Raw genomic sequence first — 12039 nt, 5'->3', positions numbered from 1 at the left:
AATAAAAAAAGAAAAAAAAGTTATCACTGATTGCTCTTGTTTTCGAAAGGTATGTGTGTGGAAAAATGATAATGAGACAAAAACAATTTTGTCGGGAAGAGTATATGATAAGATTTACTGACTAATAAGGATTCTTTGTCGGAGAAGTATTGAAAAGTATAATATTATTTTCACTTCGATCACTGTAGTTTGAAATTAAACACAGTTATCATCCGCGATAAAAAGGAAAAAAAATTATGTTTCTTTTGTATTTATAGAAAAAAGAGTGAAAACAAATTAAAAAATATCGAATGAAAATAAAATTTAAAAAAATAGTTGTCAAAAAACTTTTTGTCATGATTAAAATTAGTTATAACTTCTTTTTCATAATCACAAGAAATAAAAATGGGAAAACATGTAAGTGAAATTTTCCGTCAAATAAAATTAGATTCATACTGGAAAGTGATATTTGAAACTCATTCATATCCAATATTAAGAAATTCAGTTAAATTTAAATTTGTTATTTTTATTTTTTATATGATCGTTTTTTCGTGAATAAAATTGAATTCACATAGGAAAATGTAATTTAGATAGATTTTTAAAGTTCACTCGAATCCGATTTAAATATAGTCATCTTAGAAAATTTTATTCAAATTAAGTTAAAATATGTTTGTATTTTATATTTTATATTTTTATATATGTAATTATTGTTGATATTCAGTAATAAAGTTTACAAAATCATGGTCCACAAAAAAATACTTATTAAAAGCATGCATATGTTTATTTGTACTAACAATTTAAATAAGTTTTTGTTTATTTAAAACTTTTTTTTAAGTACGGTTTGATATAAATGAAATCCAAAAATAATGTATTCACATTAACCTACAATCCCAATAATCCATATTCAATTAATCTAATGAATCAAATGCTAAGATATAGATTCTAAAATGTTAAATTTAGGTTAAGCTGGATTAATAAGGTACGTAGTATTCGAAGTCCATCTATTTAAAATTACATATTAATTAATAAAGGAACAAAGTATTTTGTAATAAGAAAACATACTCAAATATAGATATATAATAACAAATTATTTTAGATTTCCTAAAATCTATTACAAGATTAATGAGGGTTTTAGTGTTTTATCATGAAGACATAAATCAACCTCTTTTTTTTAGATTCAATGAGTTAGCGAGTTAGTTTCAGGCCCTACAATGATTATTGAAGAAATTTTAGCCTATATCATCGTTGGTTACGGTTCGTTTAATAAATACTATTTTAATTAAATTAAATACTATTTTATAAATTAAATACTATAAAATGGTTTGAATCATGATAATAGTTGAAAATTAATAGACACACTTTAAGCTCCAAGTCAACTATTTTTGAAATGCCAAGTCAATTTTTCTTTATAGGTTTATCATTAAAAAAGTTAAAATATATATATATATATATATATATATATATATATATATATATATATATATATATATATATATATATATATATATTTGATACATGTTGGTCATAACAAATATTTGCCGAATTTTATTCTCGATGTCCTTCAATCACTTTTCTCGCTCTTCCCTGACCGCATCCACAAAATTTTTGCGGAACCAATTTTAAAATAAGAAAATTGTGTTTAAAAATAATCAAATCAATACAAATCGTGACTCAAATGTAATTTTTTTTGTTTATTTTGTTTTTTATTATAGTTATGTTTTTAAAACATAAATTTTATCTATTTTTAGAAATGCAGACTAACCTGCTTGACTTTTTATGTTTTTTTATTGTTTTTTTTTTGTATTATTTTTTAAATTTGTATGTGTTTCCTTGAATTTCAAAAAGGTCTATTTAATTCAACCATTAAATTATTTGTATCGTGCTTTAAAGTATAGGTAAATAAATAGAATTTGTTTTTATTTTATGATATCTTTTCTTTCATCATTTTAAAAAAATAATTTATTCTTTTATTTTTTATCTATACATCTATTTATAAAAAAATTAAAGAATAAAAATATTTATTAAAATATAATAAAAAATATGGAGAGACATAATTATTAAAAAACAATTATGAAAATTAAGTCACGTATAAAGAAATAGTCATGAAAAAACATATAGTATATAGCATTTCTTTCTATATTAAAAAAATAATGAATATAAAAAAAAATTATGGGATAAAAAATACTATTTATTAAACTAACATTTCAATAATAAAACAAAATAGAGTTATCCTTTTATTTTCAGTAATGGAATAGGATACATGAGTAAGAAATAGATAAAAAATGAGTTTGTGTCTAATTTTCTATTTTTTCCGTAAATAAAAAATATGTAAGATCTCTTAACATAAAATATCATAACAAATTTGTTTATTTTTATTATATTTAATTTTATATTTTATTATTTATTAACATTAAATATTACACTTTATTAAAGAAATATATAATACATGAGAAATATAGTAAGAATAAGTTTATATCTAACTGTCGTCATCTATAAAGAATATGTTATATTTAGTTTTATTTTTATTATTTATTAATATTAAATATTATTCTTTATTAAAGAAATAAAAAATTTTAATTTACTTTTTACTAATATAATATACTAATACAATTTTAAGATTTTTAAAAAAATTTAGGGAAACCATGTCCTGTAGAGAACACTAAGATCCGCCTATCTTAATGTGATATCTCGTTACTATAAACCAGAGTATAAAGAGTTAAGATTTTTTTGTTTAAAGTTTTGCATTTATAATGATGAATAAAAGAAACTATGATTCTTGATTCTTGCCCATTCCATTCAAATAAGATGTAAAGGTATAAAATAAGATTGCAAGTGAATAAAAAAAGTTATCACATGTAGTTAAAATTTTAGGAAATTTTAACTTAATTGCTTAATTAAATGAAACATTATTAGCTCATCTAATAAAAAAAATACAGATATTTTACATAAAATTTTATCAAATGTTATCATTATTATTCAATATTAGAGATGTCAAAATAAGTTTTAATTCGTGAACTAATCTGATTTATCATGAGTTCGAGTTGAGTTGTGTCGATAAAAATTCGATTTAAGACAAGTATTGAACTATATTTTTAATTGAATTGAATTAAAATTATGAAAGTATGAAAAGGGGTAATATATTAAAATTATGAAAGTATGAAAAGGGGTAATATATACCCATACCCTATCGTTTTCAAACCCTATTTTCAAGGAACGTCTTGGTTTGTCAAATAGTGATGATGATGGGTTTGTGTATGTCCCCTAATCTTCTCCAATCTAAAAACTTTAAATTTAGGGTTTATTAGTGGCCCCATAATCTGTTATATCATTAATTAAAAATGTTATGGATGCCCATAAAAACCCTAATTCCTCACCGACATATAAGGTTACATTACCATCATACACAAGCAAAGGACTATGCTCTTTGAACAATCCCATGTGCTACAACTAGCACACCCCCACAAACTTTATAGTTTATATGAAAACTTTTTACAACTTAAAGTCAATTTATATAAATTTTCTCGGGTAGTTTATAAATTTTATAATTTTAATACAAGTATAAATTTCAATAAAACAAAATAAAGAGTATGAGTGTTATTTCATTAATAAAAAAATGAATATTGATTTTATTTTCAGAGTGTGAATGTATTTGATCAAACTTAATACAGTGTAATTTCCTCACAACTAAATCATTTAATAATTTCTTTAATTTCAAAACTTTTTAATTTTTAATATTTACAATTTTATTTAAGTTGTAGTGTTACTCTCTTAGAAAATGAAAGAGGTGCGGTCAAACACTGCTGTTTTTTCCCACTACCAGACGTCAAACAATGTTGTTTATTGACATTATTCAGCGCGAAAATTAACGTATGTTACCTTCCGACGTTGAATAATATCGGACCTCTAGTTCCCTGATGTTAAGTGACGTCTGTTTTAGTTTTCGACGTTATTTTAATGTCACCTAGTATGACGTCAGTGTTTGGACAGCCATCAAAAGATCTAAAATATCGGACATTAAAAATCTTTTTTATGTTAGTGGTGAGCGACTATTTCAAAAGGAGTGTAAATATTATTTAACATGACGCAAAAATAAATAAATTTCTTTATAAATTAATTAAGATGAAAAGATATAGAGAGAAGAAAATAAAAAATAAAAATAAAAAATAACAAACTTATAGAAAATAGTGAATAATTATATTTATTTACTCAAAATCTTTTGCAAAAGACAGGTTGGCAGTTGGAGAAAATGGCTGTTCATAAAGTGCCTAGTGCCTACCCATTCCTTCACAAACTTTCTTAGACCTACCATTCCTTTCTTATCAACACACTACAATATAAAGATAAGAACACAAGATAAATACGTAATTATAGAACAATTTTTTTCATATTTTATATATTACTTTACGTGATTTTTATAAGGTAATGATTTTTATTACGTGTAATAATATGTTAGTGAATAATAAATTAAAAAATTAAATGTATTGTTAATTTTTAATCGTATAAATTATGCCTTTTTCTTTACTTTTTGTTTCTATAACTTTTAAATGTTATGTTTCTTTGCCTGTCTCGTCACACTTTATAAAAATGTTAATGTAATTAACAGTGTCAACGTCTTTATATAATCACATCATTACAAACTTAAAAACAAAATTGATATATTTTTATCAGTTAAAAAATAAAAAAATTCAAAAAATAACATATTTCAATGGATGGAAAACAAAATTTAATAAGAAATGTAATTTCTAAAACAAAAAAAGAAGTTAAACAAAAAATTAAAATAAAATCAATATTTAAGTATTAATATATTTTTCATCCTCATTTCTATTTTCTCCTCTTTCAACAATGGTGGCTGGTTGTTTAAGATACTCTTTCTAGATACTCCTTCATAATTATTCTTAAAATCCTATGTTTTAAACATTGATTAAGATATTCCAAGTGCTATTTTATATTTAGTTTCAAAAAAAGTTGTTGATAATGGTTTGTGATTTTGTAGACATATATCTTGTTGAAACTTACATGGTGTGAGTTTGAGAAATGGAAGCATCAAAGAGAAATTTGAATTCTCTACCATATTTTTTTATATTATTTTTTTACAGTATTTTGATAATACACTAATTATTACTAATTTTAAAATTTTAAAATATATTAAAAAGATATTTAAAATACCAACCTAATATATTTTTAATACTAAAAAATAATACCAACAAAATCAATACAAAATTTAGACTCTATTAAGAGTATCGAAAAGAGAGACACACGAGTGCCAATTTTAAATGTACATGGGAGTTGAACGTGAGAACATAAAAGTTTTAGCTTGATTGATAATAAAACATTATTCTAAAGAAACGTTATCGGAATTGTTTCATTCATTCCTTGGAACCATACATAACATCATGAATATGATCAAATAAAAAATTATTTTTGAGACAATATTTTCTCACACCAGTAAACACATTTAACTGTAAAATTATTTAATACATAATTAAACATCCTTACATTTGTATCCAAAACAAGCACACTTTCACTGTATATATAACATACTTCTATACCATCAATCGACATGAACATGCACTAAAAAAATGGAAAACAAACAACCCGACAAGTTCATCAGAGATTTTTCTGCATCAAACTATTCTCTTTTCGTTATCCTAGCCTCCAAACCGTTCTTCATGAGAAGAACAATCGAATGTGTTGGAGTTGCAACATGACCCTCCACCACTTTGAAACAGTACTTGTTCAAAATAGCAGCAGCTACCATTTTCATCTGAACAAAGGCCAGGTCTTTTCCCAAACAGATTCTTGGTCCTGCATTGAAAGCAATGAATTTGTAAGCTGGTGCATAAGCAATTTCTCCTCTCTCAGATATCCACCTCTCAGGTTTGAACTCCAAACAATCTTTTCCCCATATCTCTTCACTCCTTCCCATTGCATACAGAGAAAACATTATCATTGTATCCGCATTCACTCCATGCCCACTTGGAAGAACATCAGCTTTCACTGCTTGCTTCCGTTCAATAGGAACCGGAGGGAAAAGTCTCAGAGCTTCACACAACGCACCATGCAGATAAACCAGCTTTTTCACTTCCTCCATGCCTAAAACTTCCCCCGATAGATATTGCTTCAGATCATCTTCTTGGTCATGATTTTGACGAACAACATGTTGCTCGTCAAAACCATGACCATAATGGACCGTGTCATAGTTTTTCTTTTCATTTCTCTTAAAATGATCTCTGATTTCTTCAAGAATCTTGGCTTCCACCAAAGGGTGTTTGGAAACAAGCCAAAAGAACCATGTAAGAGCTGAAGTCATGGTTTCTCTCCCCGCCACAAAGAAGTTAAACGCAGCATCTCTCAGAAACTTGTCATCATGAACACGTCCTCTCTCTTCTGTGATCAAAGCTGTTAGAAGATCAAATGGAGCTTCATTCGTTTCTTCTTCTGTGCACTTGCTTAACTCTTCTCGCTTGGACGCTATGCATGAATATATGAACTCATCAAACGTTCTGCATGCTTCTGTCATCTTCTTCTCCTGACCAATCTGGAGCCATTTTTGGAACTTCCAAACACTCCCCGGCACCACGTGTCTGTAGAATATCGATTCTTCAGACTCGTTGAAAGCCTTTTCGATTGCAACCTCGGGAAAGTCGAAGGAAAGACACTTAGGATCGTGTCCTACGATTGTGGAGCATATGTTGTCGAACGTGAACCGGTTGAAGATGTCTTGAAGATCCACCACTCTTTTTTCTTGTTGTGCATGATCCAGTATCGGGATCAGGGTTGTGTACACCTTCTTCTGAACGGTTTGATCAACAAACACCTCGAACCTTCTCTGTTTGATCAAGGAATGGAGAACGGTTCTGAAGTACTTCCATGTATCTGAATCCGCAGTGACAACGCCATCTCCGAAGGGTTCGAAAATCTCACGAAACTCGGGTCCCTTGATGTAGTTGTCGAATCGCTTGCACAGCATGTGCTGCACGTTGAGCGAGTCGCAAGTGATCAAATAGTTCATTTTGGTGAACCATGGCCCTTTGAACTCCCCAGTGCCGCCACGAAGCTTCAGAACCTCGGTGATGAAATCATGGATCCTCCACAGGTTGAAGATCACCGGTGGAAGCATGCCGAGGATGAAGTAATCTTTCAAAAGGGGGTGTGTGCAATGTTTTCTGCGATGGAACAGGTATAGGGAGCAGAGGAATGATGCTAATATGGGTGCGTAGAGAAGAAACATGGCCATAATCGAAAACTAGAAAGTGTTTGTGCATGCACGAATGAGAGAGATGGTTTGGTTTGGACTATGAGTGTGCGATATTGTGCTATATATAGAGACTCGAAAGTGAGACATGCTTGTCTTTTTTGTTCATCAATTAATGTTCATGTATTTGCTTTTGTCAAGGATACATTGCTCTTAGATGTTCCAAGTTGGCAAAAACAGTTGTGATGTTTAATGAATTTGTGTTAGTCAAAATTAATAATGGTGAGGGCCATGCCAGAGATAGAGCATGATCAAAGTCAAAACATGATGATAGGTTATACCTTTATATATGTTTTGCCGACTAATGTTTTGAATGTGGTACAGTTGCATGAACTCAAATTGTGAAGTTCTAGGTAGCTAGTTTCTTAGACAAAATGGAAAAAAAAAAAGTCTCTATAGTATATATTTCTCATATTTTAAACAGATACATTTTTCCAGATAAATTATTCCGCGTTAGAAATCCCAAATCATCTAGGAATAAGAACAATTTATGATATATAAATAAATATAAATATCATATTTTGTGAGATTGAGTTAGATTTAAAATTTATTTTTTAATATGATATCATAGTCAGATTTTAAGTCTATCTTAACTAGATTTGTTGTTTGTTAAGTCTACTGTTCTGTTTATATCGATTGTTATGGAACTGTCTATTAATGTCTAAGGTTTATAGAAATTTTCTAATAATCATGTTTGAAGATAGATGGAGTGATCGAGTTGACTATATTATCTTTGCATAATTAAATTGTTTGACATCTAACAAATTTTACATATACTTTGCATCTATTGTTTTACTCTTTAATCTCTCATTTTTTTTTCTTTACATATACACAAAGTTATAATATTTTTAATGATCAAAATACTTCTAAAAATAAAAATAGATTGTCAAAAAAATAATTTCCTTAAGGTAAACACAGTGATGGAATAATGAGGTGATGATCCTCTCTCTCTCACACTCGTACTCTTCCATAAATAGCCCATAAGAGAGTTAATTAGGTTCATAGATGATAGATAAGAATTTCTTTTCGGTGTTGAGACCATGCTCAGTAGGATTTTTTCTCACTTTCCAAGAAAATAAATACAGGAATAAATTGAAAAAAAATAATAATACATTGACTACTCCCAACAAAAAAAAAAAAAACATTTTGTTAAGTAGAGTAGTGGTGTCCATACAAATATCATGGATTGTGATAATGATCGAGGATGGTTTTTAGAATAAATTAATTAGGTTGATTATAGATAATGTTTTGTATAGCTTATCTTATTATGATATTACTTCATTTTTTTTAAATTACAGTATTAGAAAAGTCTCCATTAACAATTAATTTTAGTGACAAAAATTGTTAATCACTATGATAATCAATTTATATACCAATCTACAAAATAAAAAAATATTTGTTACTAAAATCGTCACTATTATAAAATATATATATATATATATATATATATTTGGTCTCTAAAATTATATAATTTATAAATTGGTCACTAAACATTAATTACTAAGATTTTTGTTATCAAAGAAATTGGTTTTTAAATTAGTTTCTAATTAATTAGTGACCAATTTAGTGACTAATTATAATTTGTTATTCATAATAGTGACTATTTTAGTAATCAACAATTTTATATTTTGTAAATCGGTAAATAAATTAATCATTATAGTGACTAACAATTTTTTATCACTAAAATTGATTATTATTTTAAAGTTTTTTTATAGTGTAGGGACTCAATTAAATAAAAATAATAATATTGGACTACATACTCTCGTAAAATTTTTTTGACAAATTTTAATAAAGATTTCTTTTTAACCTTCACAAATATTTCTCTTCTCTTTTTCAAATCATACCAAAACTTTTTTTATCCAATGAAATGCTATCACGTAAACATGGTTAAGAATTTGTCAAAAAAAAATTATCAAAAGATAATTTTTCTTCTCTCAAATTATTATTATTAGAATATTGTATTTTCTTCTATTAAATAAAAACATTTATTTGATCATAACTGTAAATTTTTCTTTTTCTCTCTTATCCATTTAGAATTTTCACGTTAAAGTATTGTGTATCCCTTTCTATCTTCTCAACTTTATATTCCTGGTGTGGATGACTAACTAATCCTTTTCTTATGACACTACATACAGGGAATAATGACAGCAAGATATTTATGTTTTTCTCATCAATATATATTTTATTATCGTAAAAGTTTTTGTTTTCAATATTTTTCAACTTGGAACAAATACTTGATCAGTTTCTGTTCGTATATATATAACAGGTTATTTTTTAGATTTTGCGTTTATATGTTATGTAAATAAAAGGTTTAATTAGTCGAATGATATCTATTTTCGTTCAGATGTGTCAATTTAGTACTCGTTTTTAAATATGTGTCAATTTAATCCTAATTTTTGAAAAATTGTCTTAATCAGGTTTTTTTCAGACAAAAATTACTGAAACTGTTAACTTAATTCATGACTTTTATTACTAAATTTTAATATAAATATAAATATTTAATTTTGTAAGTCATTTTAAATATTAATATCGTTAACGATGTTAATAATTTTTAGCGAAAAAAAACCTAATTAAGATATATTTTCAAAAATTTAAACTTAATTGACACATATTTAAAAATGGATACCAAACTGACACATCTAAAAAAAGTGGATATTATCAAATAAATCTAAATAGAAATAGATAGGATTGAAAATGTTTTGTTGATGAGAAAATATGAAAGAAAAAACTGTTATATTACTGGATGAGTACAGTATGCTCCGAGTGAAAAACGAGATACGTCACTTTCAAAAGATAAAGAAGAAAATGGTACATCAACTTTAATAGAAGATAACATTGTCGCCATGCGGGATTTATGAAAGTGGTCCTCAAGTATTATAAGCCATAAAATCTCCTTTACACTCTCACACGTTTTAATCATTAATTTTACCATATAACAATTATCATTTTAAGGCCTAAATATATTTTTGTATCATTATAATTTTACATTAATATATGTTATTTATTGCTGTAGAAACAATGATCTGTTGTTGTCAAAGGTCCCATAATCTCGAAATAAAGTTATAAGTGGAGTAGTTACAAATTTTATGATAAAAAAATATGTTTAGAGTTAATTTATTAGAAGTCAAATTTTTAATTATAAAATATTTTAGAGACTAATTTTTTTGTGAGTCAAAATTTAAGTAGCTAATGTTAGTGACCAATTTAAAGATCAATTCATAATAAAAACGATTTTAGTTACAAATTTAGAAACAAATTATAATTTTTTGAAACTATTTTGGTTACCAATAATTTTTAATGTATAAATTAGTCACTATAGTGACTACTTATTTTTAGTAAAATTTGTTTTTTTTTAAAATTCTTGTGTTGTAAATTGTATGAAGGTTTTGTAGTTTGAAATTTAATATATATATATATATATATATATATATATATATATATATGCATTATTTTTTAAAAAGTATTTTTAGTTTTTAAACTTAGACGTGAAATTAAAATTCATTCATATTTTTAGTACAGTTTGGTCCCAAATTTCAAAAAATAAATTGATATAGTTATTTTAAGATTTTAATTGTTTTTTTTTACATATCAATATTTGAGTTATAATGTATCAAATGATTTAAACAATTCAAATATCATCCTGAAAAACGTTTAACACAAAAAAAAACTAAAGTAAATTAGGAGGGCTATATTATTAATATGTAACAACATTGTAGGTACATAAAAAACAAAATAAATATAATTATTGTTTGAGTATGTAGAAAAACTTCTAATAATTTATATAATCATTTGAATTCGAATGGTCTTGTTGCATAGGGTCTTTTTCTTGTTGTTGGGACTGTGGGTCTTGGGTTGGACTGGGTTGTTATTGCTGAGTCTGAGTCTTGCGTTGAGTTGAGTTGTTACAGTTGAATTTGGGTTTCGGAAATGGTTTTGATGACAGTTGCATACAATCATCGTCATACATGCAACCACATCAACTTTTTAACAATGGTTCATAGAGGAATGTTGTCGTTTATTCAAAACTAGGTTTTTCACTATGACTCTTTTGGTAATCATTGTTGTTTTGCACATAATAAACTTTTAACGACAATTTTTTAGATAACTGTTGTTAAAAAATTTCCTTTAATTGCAAATTACCATCACTTCTACAATGACTTAATTTCTTGTGAAACATCGTTGGCTAGTGATGTGGAAAACTATTTTTACAATAATGTTACTAAAAAAATTGAATTAAGTATACATTCAAATGTTTTAAAATCTCTTTCATTAAATAAGTTTAAGAAAAAATCAATTTACAGAATGAAAGTCTAAGTATATATAGTTTTTGCTGAGATAGTATGAACTAAGAATATATGAAAAAGATTTTTTTGACAAAAAAAAACATCTAACAACACTTAGAGGGGTAAAATGTAATAAAAGAAAATGAACTTTTGTATTTGCACTCTCATAACCACTAAATGGTTTTAGAATGTCCTTATTAATATTCACAATCTCATCTTATTAATGACAAGATGGAGTGTCTGAGAATGCTCTTTTGTTTAACTTTGTGTAGTTTATAAAGGATCACAACCATCACAGTTACAGCAATTAACATAGACTTATCATATACCATGTGTTTCAACAATTAAAGCACTTAAATGGAAACACTCTACGCATGATAACTTTTTAAGTCTAGGGTTTTGAGTTTGAGTTTTGCAAATGAAACACAATAATGAAAATGAGTGCAGTCTCTCTGTTGAATTTTTTTGTACGGTCTTCTGTTGAATATTAAAAATATATTATTTTGGTAGTTTAAAAATAAT

General features: G+C 26.4%; 1 pseudogene; it reads right to left on the bottom strand.

Moving 5' to 3' along the window:
- Positions 1-5411: 5411 nt before the first annotated feature.
- LOC114180947 (alkane hydroxylase MAH1 pseudogene) lies at positions 5412-7288 on the bottom strand (annotated as a pseudogene).
- Positions 7289-12039: the final 4751 nt, after the last annotated feature.

This window comes from Vigna unguiculata, chromosome 4, assembly GCF_037176805.1.
Source record: "Vigna unguiculata cultivar grain cowpea cultivar isolate G323 ecotype 2 chromosome 4, ASM3717680v1, whole genome shotgun sequence".
In the NCBI taxonomy this organism is placed as follows: domain Eukaryota; kingdom Viridiplantae; phylum Streptophyta; class Magnoliopsida; order Fabales; family Fabaceae; genus Vigna; species Vigna unguiculata.
The sequence above is the reverse complement of the archived record's forward strand: the minus strand, read 5'-3'. Positions and strand labels throughout refer to the sequence as shown.